Source organism: Mus musculus, chromosome 8 (genome assembly GCF_000001635.26).
Source record: "Mus musculus strain C57BL/6J chromosome 8, GRCm38.p6 C57BL/6J".
Classification (NCBI taxonomy): domain Eukaryota; kingdom Metazoa; phylum Chordata; class Mammalia; order Rodentia; family Muridae; genus Mus; species Mus musculus.
In genome coordinates this window covers 93,696,496-93,720,701 of record NC_000074.6, presented here as the reverse complement: position 1 = coordinate 93,720,701, position 24,206 = coordinate 93,696,496, and the positions used below count along the sequence as shown (strand labels likewise).

The following is a 24,206-nucleotide window of genomic DNA, read 5'->3' as shown; positions in this document are numbered from 1 at the left end:
ATTCTCTGAGACCCCCCCTCCCCCATTAGCTATGTCAAGAGTACCAAGGGAGCCAGAGATAACAGAGATGCAGGCTCTTCTTGGTCAGTTTGAAACTATGAAAGAACTCCTTGGTTCAAATTTCCATTATCACCCCCCCCCCCCCGATCATAGCCAATCAGTGAAAGGGCCTACCTTTAATGTGAGGCCTCATGTTAATGATGTTTATGCAAATTGCTGCTGGCATATTGCTCAGTGGTGAGTACAGTTATGTTTGGGTTCATGTGTATGTTACGTTTAGTTTCTTTCTTCTTGTTCTTACAGGTTAGTTGTGACCTGATCTTGAAGGGCCAAAGAGTGGAGACTCTCAGACAGTAGTCCCCGAAAAGTCTGATGTGCTTTCGGGCTGCCAGTTACACAGGCTATCCCAGTGACTTTGCTCACAACACTTCTGACTCTCTCACCAGCCTGCAAGATAGACATTATCACCATATTGCAAGCGAGGAAACCACGGTTTGAGACGCTTAAGTAATTTGCTTTGTTGAGCTGAGGTGGAATCAAGTTTGTTTCTAGGGTTATGGACTTCAGATCCCAAGCTCCATGCTCTGGGTGTGGCTACCCTTCTAGGCTAGAAGATTCTGTAATAGGTGAGAACACATACAGAGACGAGAGAGAGAGAGAGAGAGAGAGAGAGAGAGAGAGAGAGAGAGAGAGAGAGAGAGAGAGAGAGAGAGAGGAAGAGAGAGAGAGAGGAAGAGAGAAAGAGAGAGAGAGAGAGCTTGGAACACAGCTCTAAACTAGATGTCTCCATCAAATCCCTCCCCTCAGAGCTCAGAGAACCCCACAGAAGGAGCTGGGGAGATAGAGGAGACAGGACACCAGGGGAACAAGACCTAAAACAACCGAGCAAAAAAGCTCATATGAACTCACAGAGCCTGAAGCAGCTTACACAGGACCGACAAAGGTCTGTACCGGGTCCTCCCCGTGTATACTGTAGTTTTCAGCTTAGTGCTTTTATGGGACTCCTGAATGTGTGCACGAGTGTATCTCTGATTCCTATGCCTTCTCTTGGGGTTCATTTATTTTTCTGTTGGTTTGTCTTGTCCAACTTCAATACGATGGTCTTCATTTTGTCTTAGTATATCTTATTTTGTTAAACAAAACAGTCATTTTATATTTAGAACACTTTTAAATAAGAAAAAAGGGAAAAGAAAGAGAAAGAAAGTTCTTCAACAGAGAGATTTCTGTAGGCATATGCTCGTCAGAACGGTTTGGGGGCCCCGTGCTTCTCTTTGTGGTCCCACCTCACCTCATCAGCCCACATCCATACACCTTCAGGAGGCTTTTCAGATTTCATGTTGGATTCACAAGCACACCCCTTTTGGGCTTACACACTCCTGCTTCTAAAATCCTAGGCTTTATTCCTTTCCTGAGCCAATCTCTGCCTGAATATACAAATCACAGACATCTTTACATCAGGATGCTGAACCTCGATCTCACTGTTCAAGCCTTTTCTCTGTGCTTACCTTTAAGATCCTGCCGGAGTTCCCCATGGGACTTGGCCGACTTGTTGCTTGCCCTCTCTCCCTCTCCTCAAATCCGCGTATACTATATGAGGCATAACTTCAGGCTTGGGTGAGACCATGGGGAGTTCCTTGTATTTCCAGTTTCGTTTTCTCTATCTGGATTACAGGATCACAGCCATCTAAGGGTCAAGAAGTCGTTTAGGAAAAGAGTTAACCTCATTGGTGTAGAGCTTACATACCCTAGCATGTACTGGCTTTAAGTGCTCAGTTTGATGAGTTTTGACAAACCGAGAAGTGCTGCTATTAGACCTTAAGAGAATTTGGTGGAGAATCCACATCATCCTGGTTTTTTCTATGCGGGGAGACTTGATTTCAGTCTTGATCTCAGTAATGGGCCTGTTTAAGTCTCTTACATCTTCTTTGGTAGATCGATCATATACACTTACAAGTCATTCACTGCTTTTAGGTTTGTCGGCTTTCTAGAGTGTTAGTTTTCAAAGTGCTCCTCAGCGATGCTCTCAATGTCACTGGAATCTGTTGTTACAATTTCGTTAATTTGAGTTTTCCTCCTCTTTGTCTTTTTCAGTTCAATCTTAACTTTTTCAAAAAGCTAATGCTGTGTTTGATTTTGTGTGCTGTTGTTTTCATCTCAGTATTTAATGTCTCTTGCTACCCACGGAGTTTGGAGTTGGCTTTTTTTTTCTAGAGTCTTGAAATGAATCATTAGGTTGTTTATTGAACTCATTCTATTTTTTTTTAAAGATTTATTTACTATGTACACAGCACTCTGCCTGCAGTACACCTGCATGCCAGAAGAGGGCACTAGATCTCATTAGAGATGGTTATAAGTCACCGCATGGTTGCTGGGAATTGAACTCAGGTCCTCTGGTAGAGCAGATAATGCTCTTAACCTCTAAGCCATCTCTCCAGCCATCATTCTACTTTTTAAATGTGAGACTTTATAGCTACAAATTTCTTCTTAGGACTGCCTTGGCTGTGCCTCACAGGTTGGCTAGGGTAAGTTTTCCTTTATTTGACTCTGGGAATTTCTTTTGAGATTTTTCAACAATATATAATTTCCTATAGTTTCTATCGCTTTTTTCTTGCTTTTTAAACATTTTTATTTATTTTTAATTTTTTTTTATCTTTGGTCTGATAGGATACAAGAAATCACTTCCTTTTTGTATTCATTAAGCTTGGTTTATGACATATGATGTAATCAGTTTTGGAAAGGTTTCAATCGCCCCTGAGAAGAGTGTGTATTCTTTAGGTGGACTATTAGTATATATTTGTTAACCTAGTCATATACAGTGTATTTTATCTCTGGAGTTTCTTTAGTTGTTTTTAGTTTGGAATGTGAGAGTGAGGCACAGAACTCTCATTTTTATGGCTTTAATTTGAATTTCCTTGATAATTAAAGATGCTGAATACCCTCGATAAGATGTGCTTATTGGCCATTCACATATTTTTTGAAGAATATACTCAAAGATATACCTGTTTGTATTATTGATAGTTTGTTTTTAAGTTTTTCAGTTATGAGTTCTTTCTACATTTTTGAGTCTCACCAGACATATATAATGTATTTTTCCCAGCTTGTCTTTTTGACTACCTTAATCATGTCTGTGAGGATGATGCTAAAATTCAATTTATTGATTGTAGTCATTTAAGATGACTAACATGTTTTTGACCCTGTGAAATTCTTTTCTGACCCAAAGTTGTTCAGGTTTTTCTAATTTTCTCTTTAAAGTTTAGAAGTTTCAGTTTTGCTTTTGCCATACACCCAGCACATGGCCTGCCATGTTGAATGTTTCATGTGCACTTGAAGAGAGTGTGCATTTTGTATCCAGGGAGCGAATGCCACTTAGGCCAGGTTGTCTGACAGTGGTGCTTAAACCACCTATGTTTTCATTGATTTTCTGTCCACCCGTCTTATGAATTATTGAGAGGAGTGTTGGAAACTCCGACTTTAATTTAAACGTATCTGTTCCTCCTCTGCTCCTTGTCAGCGCTGTGCGGTATATTTTAATGCTCTGTTATGAGGTGACCGCTCGTTTAGCCTTGTTATACCTTCCTGCCCTGTTAGCCCAGCTCCTTAAGGCAGTAGCACATCTCCATTTCTCATGGTCCCTGGCTTCAAAGCTCACATGGTGTGGTATGAATACAGCCCCCCCCCCCCCCACTTCAGGCTTTGCTCCGTGTGCCATCTCTTCACGATTGCACCTTTAAGTTGTGGACAATTTGGTGTAGAAGTCGGATTCCCTGAAGTATACAGAATGCGTTTTTTTTTTCTTTTCTTTTTTCTTTTTGTCCAGTTTGACAATGTCTGCCCAATATTTTCTATGCTTTTTTTTACTTGTATGAAATGCAGTTATTGAAATTATTTGTCTGTCATCTTGATATTCAAGTCATTTTTCTTCTTTCTCTACACCTGTCTCCTTACTTCCTCCTCTTTCCTCTCTCTTTCCCTCCCTCCCTCCCTCTCTCCCTCCCTCTCATACACACACACACACACACACACACACACACACACACACACACACATCGTCTCTCTATCTTGGAACTCACTGGTTTCAAACTCAGAGAGATCCAGCATCTCTGCCTCCTGCCTGCTGGGACCATGCCCAGCCCCTGCCTTTCTTTATATGAAGTTTCACATTTATTTATTATGTTTTTCATAATTAATTCAAATTTGTTTTAGATTTATTAATTTTTTTCTGTGTATAGAGTTGTGGTTGTGCCAAAGATTATACTGTGTATCTTTAACTGCCAAGTTCTACCCACAGAAAGTATATAGACTACCTCACATGCAGTGTAAGACCCTTAAACATGCACTATCCTTTCTCCCTTCTATGTTCCATGACATTTATGTTCCAAAACATTGCTGTCATTTTTTTCTTTGTTTAATTACCTTACAAAAGTATTTTTTAGGTGAAAAAAAGTATATTTATTTATTCTTTGTAATTTCCTGCATTGCTTACTGTTTGCATAGACCTTTTCTTTCCTTTCTTTTCCTTTCCTTTCCTTTCCTTTCCTTTCCTTTCCTTTCCTTTCCTTTCCTTTCCTTTTCTTTTCTTTTCTTTTCTTTTCTTTTCTTTTCTTTTCTTTTCTTTTTTTGATAGATTATTTTCTCACATAATAAATCCCGATCATTTTTTCCCCTCTCTCTACTCCTCCCAGTTCCTTCCCACCTCCCTTCCCAACCAGATCCACTCCCTTTCTGTCTCTCGTTAGAAAGGAGCAGACGTCTGAGAGATGATAATCAAGTATTAAAAATAAAATATATGATAAGAGAAAATAAGACTATCATATCAAAATTGGACAAGACAAACCAACAGAAGAAAAAGAGCCCGAGAAAAGGAACAGGTGTCAGAGACACGCTTGTTCACACGCTCAGGAGTCCGGTAAACATGCTACACCGGAAGCTGTAGTATTTAGTGGGAGGCCCTGGGCAGACCCGTGCGGACCCAGTCCGGTGCACGCCACTTCACACTCTGTGAGTTCGTATGAGCTTTGCTCATGTTGATTTTGAGGGTCATGTTTTCTCGGTGGCTTCCATCCTCTCTGGCTCTTACATTCTTTCTGTCCCCCTTTCCCCTCTTTCACGGGGCTCCCTGAGCTCTGAGGGGAGGGATTTGATGGAGACACCCCATTTAAGGCCGAGTGTTCCAAAGACCTGACGTTTTATTTGGACCCACATTCCTTTGGCTTGAAGACATTCGCTTCACGTACGTACGTTGATGCTGCGGTCTGCTGGCTGCTTCAGGATTGCAAGCTTCTCTCCTGAACGACGACATTTTCATTGTCCACTGAAACTACATTGACACCTTTTCCTTTCAGAGTTAAACAATGTCACTGATTGTCTTGTCACTTACATTATTTATGGTATTTCATCTTTTCCCTTGGCTGCTGCTGCAGCTTTGAAGTTTTTTTTTTCCCCTTTCTGATTAGTGTCTGGTACCGCATTTATGCCATGTGCTGATGCTATATGGTGTGGCGATGTCGTTGTCTTTATATTTAACCTCCTTAATGTTGAGTGAACTGGGATCTGTGAATATGTAGCACTCGAGTTTGTAAAAATTTCCAGACACTATTTCTTCAAAAAATATATCTCCCTCCCTCCCTTCTTCTGAGACTCCAATTCCATGTTAGACTGTTTGGTATTCTCTAAGGTCCCTTGACTTTAGACAGTTTGCTATTATTAAACAACCCCACGCTTTAAGGGTTGGGTTTTCTAGGGTCTTTGTGATGGTCCACTTGTGAACCCACCTTTGGGTGCTCCTATGAGGGCATTTCCAGAGATAATTAGATCATGAGTACTCTGAAATAACGAATTAGCTAATTCCTTGATGCCATCATAATATGGTGACACTCCAGGAAGGTGGTGAAGGCTAGGAAGTGGGGCTACTTGGAGGAAGCAGGTGACTGTGGGACTGTTTGCTATAGTTTTCTGTCTCACTCTGCTTCTCACGAAGAACAACCTCTGTAACACACGCCATAGTAGTCTGATGAAGTTTATGGGGCCGAATAACCATGCACTGAATTCTCCGGAATGGGGGGCCAAAATAGGTCTTTCCTCATTGTAGATTGCTTATGTCAGATACTCTACCAGAATTCGAGACAGGAACGTAATAATGTTTTTAGTGAATTCCCTGGGTGTTTTGCAAGTTTTCTTCCTTCTGGATGGTTATTAACAGGAATGTCTCCCAGGCGCATGTAGGATCTATTCGTTCGTCAGCTCATGGACCGCTGGTAAATGTTCTTTGGTAGTTGCTCTCTAGGTAGTCGTGGTGTACAGATATCAAAAGATACAGGGTCACCCGGCGACCTAGCAGATGCTTTCTCCTTGAAGCTCTTTGTTTTGTATTCCTGTGCCTCAAACTCCAGCCACTACGCTCCCCTTTAGCTTTGATCCACATTTCTTCAGCTCAGGAGGCCCCATCCTCTGCATGTATTCCTCATTCCTATTTTGGGGTCTGATGCAAGGTTAGAAGTAGAAACCCAGGGACTCGTTTAAATTATTTTCTAGTGCCTAAAAACAATTATTTCATAAAATTTTGCAGTACTGGATATATACAACTTTTAGTGACAAAGGTAGTTGGTTCCCTTAATTCCATCACAGCCAGAGTTTGTTTCAGGAATCACTTTTAAGGTAAATTGTTATGGTTGTCATAGAGTTAACAAGGGCTGGACCAAAGCAAGATAGAGAAACCACATGAGTCTGCTCATCTGCAATGTTTATAGGATAGACTATGATATTGAAGCAGGAGTTCTTTTAGGTATCAAAGCCCTAGAGATGCTAGACCAATCATTTTGGAGAACTTCACAGCTGAAAGGTTGGCAAAGGAGATTCAGAGAGTTCCTGAGCCAATACTGTGACAGGAGCAAGAGCACTTGAACTAAGAAAAGATAAGGGTAAAAGAAAAGGCTGGTGACGGACCAACCTTCAGACTGAAAGGAAGCCTTCAGAGATGCAAAGCCAAAGAAATAGTCAGGGCTCACAGTGCCATCATGACGTCTCTTAGGTACAGGGAAATGAGACAACCACTTAGGTTTAGAGGGTATGGGAGAGAGGGAGAATCTATTCATCCATTAAATATTTTCTGTGCCTGTAGTTTACTAAGCGCTGACATGGGCACTTTCCAGTGTACTCAGTGAGAGAGAGTGTTGACACACATGCATTTCCCTGTAATTAGGGAAGAAACCAAATGGCATATGTTCCTGGGTGGTTTCCATGGCTGCGTCCTATTCTCTGTCTGCAACCTGGTGAGTTTCAGTTCCTTATCCTCAGCCTGGCTTTCCTTTCCTTATGGCCTTAATGTCTGGGGAGGGGGATCCCCTTTACCACTCCAGAAATAGAATGTGTTCATGGGGGGGGGGGAGGGTGGTGAAGGTGGATTACATCAGAAAAAAAGGCTCTAGGAGCCAAGTCAGGTTATTTCCATTCACCCTGTGGAGACAATTTACAGTCTTAGAATACTGGTTTCTGTGTCCCAGGAAGGACATTTTAGGACCAGTAGCATCTTATGACATCACTCGGGAGGATTTCCTGACTCAGGCAGGGCTGGGTAGGGTGTAGTAAAAAGTCCGTGGACCTTGTTCTTGACCGCCAAGGAATCACAGAGACAAATCCTCAGCATGCATGCTCATTAGCTATAAGAATAAGTTATTCATCTACCCAGAACCCAGATTTATTACCTGTAAAGTGGAGTTATTTTAAGAATTTGGTAGAAAGTCAAAAGAGAGATATGAAAAGGGCCGACTGCTAAACGTGGAACAGGTAGACATCGCTAGCCCTTCCTTCCGTGCTTCCTTGACCCTCACTAAATCACACAGGACTGAGGACTCTTGGTGAGGAGGGCTATGAATTAAAGAGAGCATGTGTGAAAATGCATTCTCTTCCCTCAGACTCTGTCTCTCTGTGTTTTTCTCTATCTCTGTCTCTGTCTCTCCCTCTCTGAAGTTATATCAGGGAACATGGCATTTAGAGTTGTCTACTAAAAGGCTGTTTTTTAAAAAAGATTTATTTATTTATTTCATGTATGTGAGTACACTGATACTGTCTTCAGACACACCAGAAGAGGGCATGAGATCCCTTTACAGATGGTTGTGAACCACCATGTGGTTGCTGGGAATTGAACTCAGGACCTCTGGAAGAGCAGTCAGTGCTCTTAACTGCTGAACTAGTTAAAAGCCCCACTAAAAGACTTTTGAGGAAATGAAACCCAAGACCCAAAGATGCTCTGGTAGACCTCTTTTGTTTTGTTTTGTTTTTGTTTCTAGATCTCTGTTCTAAACCACCATGTCTTTGATTCTCTAGGGCTATCTGAAGCAAGCAGTTGGGTAATTTCATCCTTTGGACCAGAGGAGAAAAATATCCCTGAGGTACCTTGTTCTTAACTGCCAAGCCCTTTACTATAGTGTCATCCCTTAATATGATGTCACCAATAGCCAATCATCTGTTACCCTGCTTCTAGGAAGTGACATTCTCAAAGGCCCAGATTTGGAAGACCAGGTGACCCAAGAGCTGCTTACTCTCTCCTTCCCCCTCTCCCCCTCCCTCTCCCCCCTCCCCTTTCTCTCCCCCTCCCGTCTCTCTCATTCGCCTCAGATTCCTGGGGTTCATCTGTTCGGTAACCCCTTTACTGACTGAAATGTAGCTTCTACCTTTTGTGAACCTGCATTCTGGCTGCTGTGTGATGACCACGAAGCCAAATCTTCTAGCCAAAAACATGGCTTATGGAACATCTAATTGATGACTGGAGGTACCGGATATTTACCCACCAATTGTTATCCCTCAGTGATTTAAAGTGGCTCTTCCCTGAACATTAATTCTGACCCACGAATGGGCTAGCCTGCTTTTGTCACTAGAGTATTCTTCTGAGCAACGAGACACAGGTATTTGAAGTAGTCTACCTCCATTAAACAGAAACTGTTGGTGATATCTAAGGCTGGCGGTACTTTTTGTGGTAACCCCCAGGTGATTTCTAAGTTAACATGTAGTTGGGGTATTTGTTGAGCATGTACTATAATGATATTCTTGGTATCATTCTACAAGTTCTGAAGACCTGGCAGTTAAAATGACAAACCAGCTTCACTTCTCAAGGTTCAGATTCTTTAAAAAAAAAAAATTTTTTTTTTTACACAACAGTAACAACCCCAGGCAGTTTCTACCAAGGCCCCAAACAGCCCAGCCCTTCTGTTTCCCATTCAGATGTTTCAGACACTTCCACAGCCCGACATCCCCTGCCTTGCTCTTCACCCAGCTTCGCTTCAGTTCTACTTATCAGCCTTGCAAGCTCGCTTGAGTGTTCTCAAACACCCCGACATGGGAAATCCTCCATACTTCTGTTTTGTGAAAGGCTTTACCACATACCTATTGGCCCTGAAATCCAAGTCTCATACTTTGTGTGTGTGTGTGTGTGTGTGTGTGTGTGTGTGTGTGTGTGTGTGTGCAATTCTTTTACCACACAGGGCCCAACAAAATAACTACTAAAGACAGAACAGGTCCTGAGTGCTTTGCACGAATCACTTCACTGAATCAAAACCCTAGAGGTATACATTCTCACTGTCCTATTTTACAGATGAGAAAACTGAGGCCAGGGGAGGGTGAGTCACAGTTCCTAGCCAGGAAGCAGCAGAGCCAAGATTGAATCAAGCAGCATGCTCTCTCCCACAGTGCCTCCGGTGTAGTGGGATAGATAGGCACTGAACCAAGAATTTTACCGATAACCATCTAATTACCATGGTGATGAGTACTTTAAAAAAGAAGTCAAGAAGCCCTGCTTGCCTCAGTCAGTAAAGGAAATATTTCCTTGAAAGTGATTCCTGACACGGCCTGCAGAACCCTTTTCATGATATCAGCAGCAGGCAGCCTTCTGGAAGGGATGGCAGACACAGCCTGCAGGACTCTTTCTGACATCAGTGGCAGGAAGCCTATGCAGAGAATGGCGAGTCTATCACAGAGATCACCCCTAGATGGCCAGTCCCCTGCTCTTCATACTGCACAATGAGACCTGGTCCCTTTAAACTTAACTTTGTTCCATACTGTTGGCCAATAGGCAACTGCTCTGGTTTCTTTTCTGTGTCCTGGACCAAGGATTGACATACTTTTTCTATATGGGGCCAAATAAAGAATATTTTAGGCTATGTGGGCCAAATAGTCTCTGCTGCAACTTTTCAGCTCTGTAATAATGTAAAAGCAGCCATAGAAAGAAATATAAGGAAGGCCAGCTGCTGTGGAAATCGGTATGGAGGTTTCTCCAAGAGTTACTCTGTAATCTAGCTATATTACTGCTGGGTATATAAGCATAAAGTTTTCAGCAATCCATATTTGTCACCACAGTATTCACATGGGGCACCTCATAGAATAAGCTAAGCCAAGATGCCCATTGTTGGATGAGTGGATAAAGAAAAAAAAAAATATATATATATATTGCACACACATATATGTGCCACACACATACATATATGCCACACATACAAATATATATACACATATATGTCACATATATACATACATAAACACACACACACACACACACACACACACACCACATAGTGCTTTGTTTGCTTAGACACAAAGAAAACACTGGTCCTATGCAGGAAAACAGATGGAAGCAGAACTTACCACACTTAGTGAAATAAGCCAGACTCAGAAAAACAAAGAAAAGGGAAAGAAAAAAAGAATGAAGCAAAATAACCCAAGAAAGTCAGATCATGAAAGCAGACAGCAGAGGGAAGCAGAAGGGCATGTGCTCAGAGCAGTACATACGAAAAGGAAAAGCGTTCTGTTGTACAGTTAATATACAATTCTAAACAAATGCCACAGAGAGTAGATAATGAGTTATACTGGTAATGTTTCAATAAACTTTACTGATGGACACTGAAGTTCCAACTTCTTATACTTATCACACCATAAAGTACACTATTCTTCTTCTTCTGTTTTTTATTCAACCATTTAGAAAATGTAAGATCTCTTATCTCACAGGCTAGCTGCAGAAAAACAGAAGGCTGGATCTGCCCTGTGGCTGTAGTTGGCAGATTCTATCCCTGATCTGTGTTTCCAGGCCTTGTATAGACATGTTTCTCTGTTTTGTTCCAGAGTTCTCAAGAACTCTTCTTTTATTCAAGACGAGACTAACATGTTCCTGATTCTTGTCTGTGTTGTCTCCCACCAAGGGATACTGGAGAAGGAAAAGGGAACAGAGAGAGAGAGAGAGAGGAAGAGCCACTGTTGTAGCCAGCAAGGGTGCTGTCCCTTCTCCAGGTCCCACATGCCAGTCTTTGCAGCTCCTGCACCAGGCTCTTCCTCTTCTTCTCCTTGGTGCTTTTCATGACTTGTGTCTACTCCATGTCATGGTTTTCTTACCTCTCGCTGATCACCACCTCCACTCTGCCTTCCACTCCACTACTCCGTAAGCAGCTCTCCAAGGTCGTGGATGATCCCAGGTCTCTCTGATTTGCAGTGGATATGACTGACTCCCTCTGGCTGAAATGCTCTCCCCGATTTTGGAAACTCATCCTTGGTCTTCTTTGTTTCCTTTCCTTCCTCTTCCTGGCCTGTCTAGGTTCATCTCCTGTTCAGGATCTGTTCTCCTTCTAGTTTCTTACCTTAATCTTGTGCTTTCTCTTTGAAGTTTGCCCGAGGCACTGTCCATGTCTCTGGCTTTTACCTCTCTAGTGTCTTACAGGTCTTCAGATGTTACATGTTCCAAACTAGACTCATTTACTTACCCTACTGCCTGTTAAGTTAGTACTTGCATCAGTGAACGATAAATCAAGGGAACAATTTTGAGCAAAATGAGAATCCTTGCCCTTGGGGACATATAGTCTAATGAAAAAGACTAAATTTTAATACCTCTGAGTCCCCACGGCTCATCTTTCTATCATAATGGCCCATTCCTATTGTTCTTGTCTAGGTATTTAGATATCTAATAAGTCCTAGAAGTCAGAAGTATGTTTAACATCCCCACTATCAACTCCCCACAATCTTCTACTCTGGTTGGTTTACCCCATTTATTTCTTGACTCAAGTTCCCCTCAGCCTGACTGTGATGGTTTGAATAGGGTTGTCTCTCACAGATTCACGTGTTTGAATGCCTGGCACCACTATTTGGAGGTGTAGGCTTGTTGGAGTAGGTGTGGCATCGTTGGAGGGAGTGTGTCACTGTGGGCATGGGCTTTCCTCCAAAAGACAGTTCCCTTCTGCTGCCTATGGGTCAAGATATAAAACTCTTGGCTCCTTCCCTAGTATCATGCCGGCCTGTATACCTCCATGCTTCCCTCCATGATGATAATGGATTGAATGTCTGAAACTGTAAGCCAGCCCCAATTAAATGTTGTCCTTTATAAAAGTTGCCTTGGTCATGTTGTCTCTTCACAGCAATGAGACCCCAACTAAGACACTGAGAACTACTTTTTCAGCCCTCTTCCTCTGTATCTCCTACTGGATCCCTGATTCATACACTGTAGAACTCTTACAATCTTTATATTTCTCTCACATTACCACCCCAAGTCTTGTTTCCATGTAGGGACTCCAACTGAACTATGCCCAGAACTTTCCATGGTCCTTAGAATCAGGCACAGGAGCCTCACATCTATGCTTTCAGGGACTTTTCTGCTCTGCTAGCTCCTGCTGGCTTGCCTTCCACATGGAGTTCCCATCCTGTAGTATGCAACCCCTGATTCCCACTGCACTATTTCTGATCTTGAGCTTGTCTCTTCTCTCTGTCAGGCATGCTAAAGACAACCTTTGAGTTTGGATGGTTCAAATTCACCCTTTGGAACTTCGCCCTATCATTACTTCCTTGGTAAGGCTTCTTGGTCTCTGCAGACAGATGTTTGAACACTTCTCATGGTGTTTGCATCTGTTTCTGAAGGTTGAATACTTTGGTTGATGTTTGTCTTCTCAGTGGTTCTCCAAGATGGGGATTCTTGCTTTGTACCCATATTAGACACAAAGGAGGTATTTGATAAGTATTTGTTAGCCAGTAGATAGAAGGATGCTTGCTAACTACTGTGAACCAGTAGATAACTAGCCAGAAGGAAGGACGGATGGAAAGTAGCAGAATTTCTCTGCCCCAGATCACCTTTCTCATTTCTTTTCCTGATCTTCCCAGGCTGCTTGGATGCTGCCTTCTCTGATCCTCACAGTGGGAATCCATCCCCTGCCTTCCTGTCCTCTGCATCATGGCCACTCCAGCAGCAATCATCTTGTTCCTTTTTCTACGGTGTTTGAAGCAACTTTGCCCTTGTGATCCCAGATGTTTCCTGACTTCCAGGACTGATCTTGTTCATCTATGTAACTTCCAAGGCTCAAGAGAGACTTTGAGAACTAATTTCTTCAGATGGTCCATGTCTTTGTGAGCCATTCTCCAAACATGTTGTCTCAGCCACCCAAGGGCTGAGAAGGGACACTTTCGCCATGTCTACTGCTATCATTTCCCTGCACAGCCATCAAAAACCGTCCCTTTCCTGGACTTCCTATAAATTGTAACACAATGATTCATGTCCTAACTCACGATTTCTGAGTTGCTGGTGGTTTGATGAGTTTATTACCCCATGTCTTCACTGCCTTGGGATCCATTTCAGCTCACTGCAGTTTTGTTACATTTACCTTTCTAAGAATGTCCTTGCCTGTACTTTTAAATCAATTCTTGTGTTCACAAAAATCTAATTCCTTCCAACCTGTGTAAATCCACTCTTCTGCTTTCATTTTGTCTTACTAGAGTTTGATGGCCAAGGCAGGAACATAGTAACTCAGTCAGCCTCCCTTCCTCTGCATCACCAAGAAAAGGTTGGGGGCGGGGCTTAAGACTACAATGATCACCTAATGTGTGCAGGGGTGTAGGACGGATATCAAAGAAATGAGAAAGGGGGGATGGGAAGAAAGAGAGAAATGAAGAGACAGAGAGGCAGAGACAAAGAGAGAGAGGGAAAGGGAGAGAGAGGAAAAGGGAGGGAGGGAGAAAGAGAGAGAGGGAGAGAGAGAGAGGGAGAGAGAGAGAGAGAGAGAGAGAATGGTATGCCTGTTTTGAGATCTTACTTTATACATTTTGGCAATGATTTCATAGCAATGATTTAGCACGACTGGTGCTTCGGGATCCCAATGGCATTGGCTTATTACACACTCCAATGTCATTTCTGCTCGCTTCAGCATATTTATCCGTACTGTGTGCACTAATCTCGTTGGCTTATTGGGAGAATAGGGTGTTCTGCTATACTGAATATTCTTATTATCTGAGTTATAACTGGTATACATTTGACTTTCATAAAAATTATCCACACAGTACAGTTTCTCCCATGGTATTTCTATGATGGTTAATCTTGACTATCCACATGGTTGAATTGAGAGACCTCTAGAAGACTCTGAGTGCCTGTGAGGACATTTCAAGAGAGGGTTAACTCTGTGGAGAGGGCCCATCTCTCATGTTGGTAGCACCATGCTATAAGCTTGGGCCCCAGTTGGAACAAAAAGAGGAGGGGGCAGAGCCATCACAACAGGAATTCCCTCTTTCTGCTTCATGGCCATGGGCTGTGCTTCTTTCTTCTACCAGTCTCATGCTGCCATGATAGTCTGCTTTGCTACAGGCTTAAAACAATGGAGCCAGCTGACCATGGTTCAGAATCACGAGCCAAACCTTTCCTTTCCAAGCTGTTACCCTGGGCATTGGTTACGGGGATGAAAAGCTAATGCACACAACGTCAATTGTTCAAAACAGCAGGGATGCATGCCCGATGCCCGGTCCCTGTGCAAGGACTGTCACGTGGTTTCTTATGTAGTCTGGTCAGACATCCCGTGGCAAGGTGATCTGCATAAAGAAATCATCACACAGAAATGCTACCTTCATAAGTCCGCAGGACTAAGAATAGCAGGGTCAGAATTTTTGACTCCAGAGCCCTTAACTATCACATACATTTCCCTCCACCATGCTGGGGACTAAAACTCAGTTCCCCTGCATGCTGATCACATGCTCGGCCACTGAAGTATGGCTCCATCCCCTCCATGAATCAATTATCAATTAATTTTCCCTTTATGATCTAGAGGGCTCTGAAGGCTTTCTTATTTCTTCCAGGCAGCCATGTCAAACTGCCACTGAGTCATAGTTTACTGGTTAAGGGGCACTGACTGGGTCTTCTTTATTTTTATTCCTAGTCTTTAGGATCATAGAACCTTCTAAACAAAGCATGAGAGATTCCAAGATTCTAGGCTCAGTAGGCTGTAGGGATAGAGAAGTTTTGGGGAGCATAAAGAGTTGGTGTTAAATCTTAGCTACAATCCCTTGACAAAAACTTAAGAAACAGAGTCTGCATCTGATATAGAAGACCTGGCTCAACCAGTCCGTCAACAAATCTTCATTAAACATCACTAAATGCAGGGCACCATGCTTGGTGCTCTGGGCAGCTGTCCGAGTGGCTCTGGTTTATAGTCGTGCAGTGATTTGCAGCTTCTGATGAAAAGGACTATTTATGGCAGGCTGGAGCTTATGAGGCTGATGGCTGCTAAGTCTGCTTAAGCCTTCAACTGAGATTGCTGCTTTTTCTTGAGGGAAGAGAAAAACAAAACCAAGCAGCCATTCCTCTGTTTGGGAAGCGTGTAAGTTGAGCTCCCATGTTATAAAACACTGGGAACGGAACCGAAGTTGACTTCCCTGGGAAAAATGAGAAGCCAGAGGCCCCATGAGCTCAGTATTTCTGGGGGGAGGGAAAGGATGGCATTACAGAAGAAAGAAGAGAGGGGCAACATTTCCATGGTATGTTTCAAGTATGCGTATTTTTTTTCTTTTAAATGACACTGAACTTACCTTGCCATTTGGAAATGTTAACTTTGGAAAGGGCAATTAGCATAGGGACATGTGGAATGGTTGGGAGTGTGAGGATTGTGGGGTGGGGAGAAGAGAGATAATGGACCATCAAAACACTTGTGGCTGCCTGGTGTCAACTATGCCAACCCAGTTTTAAAGAGCAATAGGGAGGAGGGAGGCTGTCAGGGTCACTGCACATGTGGGGACACCTTGGGGAGCCCAGGGAGACATTTTTCATTTGATAACCTTCTGAGCATGTGCAGAGGGAATGGCATGGCAGCAGCAGTGTGCCACCATGAAGGAGAAGCCAGTGTCACCCCTAACACTATATCCAGAGACTCCATGTTGTAGATTGGGTGTTGGTGACCTCCCAAAATTCTTATGTTGCATCCTCATGCCTTGATGGAAGTGGAGCCTTTGGGAGGCAATTAAGACACAAAATCCTCATGAGTCAAATGCACGCCCTTATCAAAGAAGTCCAAGAGAGCCTTTTCACCCCTTCTGCTGTGAGAAATGCAATAGGAAGGTGCCATCTATCAACTTGATCTTGGGCTTCCCGGCCTCCAGAGAGTTAACACATTTCTGTGGTTGGTTAGCTACCAGTTCCTGCTTATTATAACAATCAGAGTAGACTATGTGCTCTAAACCCTACGGAGTTATCAGGAGATAGACTTTGAAGAGCTGTATGTGATTCCACATGCATCTTAGCTGAGCTAGGTGTGGCTTGTTAAAGCTTATAGGATTGTAGCAACCATTTGCTCTGGGGCTAGACTGCATAAAGTCTAAGTTCTTGCAGTATGACCTGGGGTAAGTGATTACTTCCCACGGCTTTAGTATGAAGCAGGGATACGAATGGTACCTATACTTCAGAGGGGTTTCAGGAAGATTAAATAAAATAATATATGGAAGCTGCTTAGAATCGGGTATCCTATGCTCAAAGGAGCTAGCTGCTATTGCTATTATGACTATTTGTCATAACAGTATGACCGTACTAATATGACTAAGGGTCAAGCTGAATCCAGGGCATTTGGGTGTCCGATACGGGTAAAGTGACACTGAGTTGGATCAGTCTGAAGGGAGCGAGGCCTAACTGCTGTCATTGTCCTCACTGATGTCATTGTCCTCAATGTTCTCTCTTGTTCTTCAGGGAAGTATCACCATTATCTCTAATCAGGAAAGGCAACTATATATAACACAATTTATACATAGAGAAATCAAGAAGGAAAACAAAGAGATTTTAGCTTCCAACAGAGAAGTCTAAATGGATATTTAGGTAATTTTGACTGCTTATTTCAAACTGCTTTTCGAAGAAGAAGAAGAAGAAGAAGAAGAAGAAGAAGAAGAAGAAGAAGAAGAAGAAGAAGAAGAAGAAGAAGAAGAAGAAGAAGAAGGGGGTAAGAACCCTTCATCCCATAGGTGGCATTTACTGTTGAGGAGAAGAGTGGCTGGGTTTGAAAAAGGATCTTTGGCATGTGACAAAGCATGGGTGGGGTGTGCTGTAGGTGCTGTTTATTTTTCTGATCACATCTCTTGGTACTCCACAGAGAGGACTGGGGAGCCCCATGGTGGTATGCTATCAGGTGCAGAAGGAGTGTGCTCTGGTGAAAATGGATTCCCTTCAGCTTTGCTGACAAGGTTTGGTCAAATGCTACCTGCAGAAATGTAGTCTGTGTGCCCCAGGATGGAGCCAGGAATGGTGTCCGTCCTCACAATGGAGAATAGGGAAGAATTCCGAGATCCCAGGTTCTTCTCGGGTCTTCAGAGATAGGTGTGGCCTTCTGGATTCTTATTGAAGTTGTATTACAGAATCAGCCAGGTGGGAGAAGCCAGTGTGGCCTTGTGCTTGTGGGAGAAAGCCACTCCTTCCATGAGACAGCAAGTTGACAAGAACCTGCAGCATCCGCAGTACCTGCCTCCTGCTTCTGACAATGGAATGATGGTTATTCAGAGGCCTGGAGGGCGCAGGAGTTAGCCACATCAACTGGGGTAGCCTGTTTGTTGGTTGTAGATATTTTAAAGAGTGCTTTGGAAATAGGCAAAACTGGGCAGGGATTCCTTTTTTCTGCATTCTACACTGTGAAGGTATCTTAGAGTTTTTCATTGCTCAACCCACATATCCTTACATGGCATCCCTGGTCTTGGGAAAGAATCTGTTTTGGCTAGAAATTTAATAAAGTAAACCTAAATATAGAAAGGAGAAACATGATAGAAAGGAGAAACATCATTTCTTTTACTACATCGTGATCCACACTACCAAGCATCAGCAGCTACTTGTAGAGCTTGTATTTGGAGTGAGTTTCTTGGGTAGGAGAAAGCTCAGTCATTTAGCCTAAGATTGGTGTTGCAGACAAGAGGCTTTACTCCTGTAGGAGATTTTTAACCGTGTCTGCTGTCCTGTCCACAGTTCTCACTGACCTCCAGTGTGTTGGCAGAATTGTGAATTTTCTCCACTTGCATCTCTCTGTTGGAGGGTCAGGCAGTCTTAAAAGGGTCCCGAGGCAGCTGAGCTGTGTGTGAGGCTTCTCCTGCAGGAGATGTGAACTGATTGGTTGGAACCCCTACTCACCCCACAGAAACTGGGACCTCCCAACCCCTACTGTGTTCTCCTTCCCTCACCCCCTGCCTCCATGTTAAAAAACAAAACAAAACAAAACAAAACAAAACTCCAGGATAATTGCGATCACCCCTTTCTTCAGCATTTCCAGCAACCCACCTAAGCGCGCCCATCAGGGGATCAGCTTTTAGGCACAATCCCAGCTCCTATCTGATATGTCATCACTCCTCACCTAAGACCTATAAAGCCCCCTTCCCTTAGCCTGGGTCCACAGTTTCTCTGGGCCTGTTCCTTGGGACTGGTGAAAAGGTCTAATAAACCTGCCTTTATCTGCTTCTAATCTGGTCTAGTTTGGTTTATATTGCATCCGCAGAAAACCTATTGTGAACAAATGATTATTCATTCCAGATAAGATGAATAAAGACTAAAGAAGTGATTCTACTCACATCTAGTTTGGTAAGCTAATGAGTTTACTGGGTTACTTACAAGACCACAGTGACTCAAAAGACAGCTGTATGACCCCGAATCCACTGCAGCATGGGTAAAAACTGCTTCCCTAGAGTTCCCAGCACCACCTGCACGAAGCTGCACTGCAGAGTCTCTTCCCCAGGAACTGTTTGCTGGTTGTATGTCCTTGGGGAGGGGGCCTATGCTTTCTGAGTTTCTTCCAACTACTGAGTTCCTCGGTTCCCTGAGTGGAGTAAACCTCCTCCCTCTGGGCAGGAAGAAATGTTTCATTTCAGAAGAGATGAATAGGTACATCACAAACAACTGAGTTCCCCAAGGTGGTATGGCCAGTTGAGCTGGTTTTGCTCTGTCTGTGTAAAAGCAGGCCTGCCTGAGGCTCAGGTTAGAGTTAGTAGCCTTGCACCTTGTCATCAGGACATTTTCTTTCTCAGTTTTGGATGCTAGACCATTACGATATTTGCAAAAGAGCCCTTCAACCAAATACAGTATTATTTATAAAAATTCCTCCCCTCCAAGAATGTGATCGTTACAACTATAGAACCTATTATACAAAACCTATAAGCCAGTGTCATGATGCAGGCTTGTCACCCCAGTTATTCCAAAGGCTGATACCAGAGAACCTCACATTTGAAGGCTGTGTGGCCTAGTGAGTATAATCAGGGCAGATTGGGAGCTTAGCAAGTCCCTGTCTAAAAATAAAGGAAAAGTAAAAATGAGGCCAGGGCTAGATAGCTCAGAAGCAGAGTGTCTGGGTAGCACATATAGGGCTAGGTAAAATCCTGGACCAGAAAACGTTTGCTTATAATAGGCACAGTGTCTGGGCCCAGTGTCCTGTCTCATTTCTCTCTGCTTGGTCCATCTCTCATTTCTTAAACTCAGCATCAGGAGGATACTGAGCAGGGCTGCAGGAGTAGATTTGGGAACCAGCAACTGGAAGCTGCTTAACAACCCATCAACGAGAGCTGTCCATCACGGGGCTTTGGAAGAAATCTTCCATCTCTCTAGCTGCAGCCTTTGAAATATATCCAACTGTGTCCATCTACAGAGCCCCATCTTCATGTTTTTAAGTATGAGCTAGGCTGCCACGGGCCTGTGGCTCAGGGCAAGAGTGCCTTGTCTTATGCCTTTGCTTTCTTTGTGGAAAAACACTAAAGAGGTGTCATCCCTTGGAAGAAAAGTGCTGTGGAAACACATTTTCTTTCTCACTTTCAGGAAACCTATACATTTACCCAGGTCTCTCTCACTTTTTTCCAGCTTTTTGCATTATTTTTTAGCAAGGGAAGCCGGCAGGTTTCTCATCTGTCCCTCTCAACCTAATTTGATCTCTTCATCAAAACCTGTGCTGTCTGTTGGCTTTTCCATGGCGCTGCAGAGATGATGATGAAATCCAGCACACTTAGGAGCCTCCTTGTGCAGACTCTGGAGTAGCCACTCAGATGTGCCAGTGGTCCGTTGTCATCCAATAACCACTACAAAGCCAATGTATGGAAAGAAGGAAGCAAGACTTTGTGTCATGGTGAAGTGTAGATTGGTGGCTTCTGGAGCAGTCAGAAGATTATGAAGGTGAATGTCTTGGCATGTGTGTGGGTCACATCTCTTCCCTCATGCCTGGCAGTCTGCTGTCTGGCAATGAGCGGGGGATCTGACGGTGATTAAGACTCTTTGAATGTGGTAGATGTTTCTAGGACCTGTTGTGCTCCATCCAAAGACCCAGGGTGAGAGACACTTGTGGTTACGGAAGATGAACCTGAGACAGTAGCTCCTGAGCTCTCTGTCTCTCACCAACAATGAGTAAGACTGTGGAACTCATGGGCACAAGCAAAGTAGAACCAAGCTTTATTAAGAGGTAAGAATGAAAGCAAGAAATTAGGGAAAAGCGAACCTCTCAAGAGTTGGAGGGACTCGTAAGAGAGGAAAAAGCTCATGACCTCCCTTGCTGGGTAGGAATATGGCAGACACTGGACAAAGGCTGAAGTAACTGCTACGAGATTAGTCTCTTCTCCAGACAGATAGCTAACTGAGCCGATGGGCAGCAGAATGTCCCTTAGCTTGTCTGGAGATAACAATGAGCTGTGCATGCAGAAACCAGCAACAGGTAGAGGGAACATCAGTAGATGGTGGAAGATCTCATCACAGGAGATCCCTACTTCCAGTCTCAACAGCCAACAGCTATCCTGCCCCTGTTCCTTTCCAACACACAATCCATTACTGGATAGCTGAACCAGAGGGAGACCAGAATTGAGGGAATGGTGGCAACCAAGGAGACCAGCTTTGAGCTGGATGGTTCGGGTCTAAGAATCTGTTGCTGGGTGTTTCCTGTGATCTGATTCCCAAATCCCCACTCCCTATTAGTCAGTCTTCTGTCACCATGACAGATACCAGAGAAAAACAATTGAAAATCTGGGAAGCTTTATTTTAGCTCAAGCCTTCGGAACTTTCAGTCAACGATTGACTGGCTCCATTGGTTTGTGTCTGTAGATTGGTAGAGCTTCATGGCAGGGAACATCTGGTTAAGCAAAAACAGTTCTGCCTGTTGCAAACAGGACCCAACGAGACAGTATGCCTACATTAGTAGGCTTCTGCCTCTTGCTTTTCTCCATTTTACCCACCCCGCAACTGCCTACTGAGTGTTGTTATTCACATTTAGGGCATGCGATCCTCCCTCAGTTGCTGTACCACATGCCAATCATCCCTGGAAATTGTCCCTCACAGACATACCTAAGAGTGGTTCCTATTAAGCCACTAGGTGTGTTTCAATCTTGTTAACTTGACACTCAAGATACGCCATCACAGCCTACAAGCAGGGGCCTAGTATGTCCCTCCTGGAGATTAGGCATCCCAAGAAGAACACCCCACAGACTTAAGCATGAAACGGCTAGTCCCTGCTTAATAACTACTTCTCAAGTCACCCACTGGAAATCTCTATGCTTGAACTCAGGGCTCATAGCACAGTAACACTTCTTCCCTCGTAAAAGATGGCCTAAAATCATCAGGCATAATAACCAAGCCCTACCCCTGTCAGCTTAAGAGACACGGAAAGATGCAACAGCAATAGAAAGAACCACAGCAAAAAGAAAAGTCATCAGATGGGCCAGAAGAATAGTCTTAGGATACCATGCAGAAAGTGGAACAAAACAAGAACAGAAGCCAGATGTGGTAGGGAACACCTGCAACCCCAACACTCAGAAGGCTGGGGCAGGAAGATGAAACATTCAAATCAAGCCAAGGCTGCAAAGGGAGACTCTGTATGTACACATATAAAAAGCCAAATGGAAAAAGATGACTAGAAAATGACAGGTATAACCTGTGACATTCAACGAAAACAAAGGTTTGGGTTGAATCTTTCTGGAGGTGTTACAGACTCCTCTGGTAATCTGATAAGGCCTTTGGATCCCTCCTCAAATAAAGTGTCTTTTGTTTAGTTAAAAAAAATCATTTTTGACATCAATAGGTTTTCTTCTTAGAACAGTTTTGTTGTTTTGTTTTGTTTGTTTGTTTTTTACATATTGGAAGGAAGGAGATAAAAGGGTTAAAAGCAGAGTAATGTTTTCGAATACTATATGAAATGTAAGGGAACCAGTTTCATTGAAATAATTGATAACATAGTGACACAGTTATGTGAGGTTTTAAGTGGTCACATCAGATATAAAAACATCCCCCGTAACTGGAACAGCAATGGCACCAATAATGTGATAGATGTTTGCATTAGCATGCATTCAAATTAAACGTCTCACATCTTCTTCGTGACTTGGAGACTAGGTTTAACCATACATTTGTTTATTCAACTACGTGGTCTTGAAAACTACATATACATATCAGTTTTAGAAAGAGCAACCGTTTGGGCAAATAATTAGAAAGCATAGCTTTATTTTTAATCAGAGAGAAGAGACCAGTGTAAACAAATCGAGTGAGATTCTCAAAGGGAAGAGAGGTGAGTACCTTTAAAATAGCCAATTCAGCTTGCCTGGCACTTGACAGTTTGCATTATTCCGCTTCACACCTTCTCAGTAATTCTCACAGTGACCTCCGGGGAATGGTGATCATTCACGCAGTCACTTTATAAATCAAACACTAAGGCAAGAATCACCATCAGGCCCTCAGACTCAGTCAGGTGAGGCTTGATAGTTAGGCCAGGAGAGAGAATTTCCATGCATCGCTGGGATGCGCAGGGTCTTGGGGGCCTACAGTCAACGTTCACAGGGAGTGAGGCTGCCATCTGAAGCTCAGCTCTCAGGCCAGAACTGAAGACTCACAGGAGCTGTTGAGCACAGGTCATCTGAGACAGGCCAACCCTAGAAGCCAGAAGCCCACGGAATCTCAGAAGGCGTCCCTTGGTACTGTCCCACACTGATGTAATACCTGTAATCACTTCTATGCTTCCCATCACCCAGAAAGACTTTTCCTCGCTGCTCTTTCCTTTGCTAGTGGGGCAAACTGCCAAAGGTCTTATTTCAAACATCCACATTGCCGAGACAGAGCTGTCAGTAATGATGGCTCGTTTCCTTCTTCACACAGTTTGGCCAAGACTTGTGTGACATGCCTGAGCACAGTGATTCTCCAAAGGGAGGTGCACAGAATCCAGGCCTAATTGGGTGCTTCTTGCGGAATATCTCAGTTGGATGTATAAAGCTAGTTTTTTTTCTTAGTTCGAAAACATTAAGCATTTGTCTAGAGTTGCTAGGAGCTATTTTCTCTGATATATGGAGAAAAATTCTCTGATGTAAAATAGAATGAGGTTAAAATAGATACAGTGGAAATGAAGTACAAAGAGGAGAGAGAGAAAATGGAGGTGTTTGAGATTTATCTATGGGGAACTGGGAAGAAAAGAAAAGCTGAGAAGAGGAGAGGAGAGGAGAGAAGAGAAGAGAAGAGAAGAGACAGGACTAGAGGGGAGGGGAGAGGAGGGAAGGGAAAGGGAAGAGAAAGGAAGGGAAAGGGAAAGGGAAAGGGAAAAGGGAAGGGAAAGGGAAAGAAGGGAAGGGAAAGGGAAGGGAAGGGAAGGGAAAGGGAAGGGAAGGGAAGGGAAGGGAAGGGAAGGGAAGGGAAGGGAAAGGGAAGGGAAGGGAAGGGAAGGGAAGGGAAGGGAAGGGAAGGGAAGGGAAGGGAAGGGAAGGGAAAGGGAAAGGGAAAGGGAAAGGGAAAGGGAAAGGGAAAGGGAAAGGGAAAGGGAAAGGGAAAGGGAAAGGGAAAGGGAAAGGGAAAGGGAAAGGGAAAGGGAAAGGGAAAGGGAAAGGGAAAGGGAAAGGGAAAGGGAAAGGGAAAGGGAAAGGGAAAGGGAAAGGGAAGGGAAGGGAAGGGAAGGGAAGGGAAGGGAAGAGAGGAGAGGAGAGAGGAGAAGAGGGATTTCTGGGTCCTTAGTGGGTTCTATTTCCCATTC

General features: G+C 43.5%; 2 long non-coding RNA genes across 6 annotated transcripts in view; both read left to right on the top strand.

Annotated features, from left to right (window-relative positions):
• Positions 1–24,206, top strand: part of Gm26843 — a 185,722-nt gene that overhangs the window by 31,005 nt on the left and 130,511 nt on the right. The window contains exons 1-2 of one of the 5 annotated variants that reach the window (XR_003947432.1): positions 15,380–17,201; positions 17,352–20,392. The exons of 3 other annotated variants lie outside the window; for them this stretch is intronic. This is a non-coding gene — a long non-coding RNA (predicted gene, 26843). Of the gene's footprint in view, positions 1–15,379; positions 20,393–24,206 lie in introns of those variants that run through there. One more of the 5 variants, XR_003947431.1, reaches the window with a different exon arrangement.
• Gm30606 (predicted gene, 30606) lies at positions 727–13,687 on the top strand. The gene is made up of 3 exons (NR_154559.1): positions 727–943; positions 8,323–8,387; positions 13,123–13,687. It is a non-coding gene; the product is annotated as a predicted gene, 30606 (long non-coding RNA).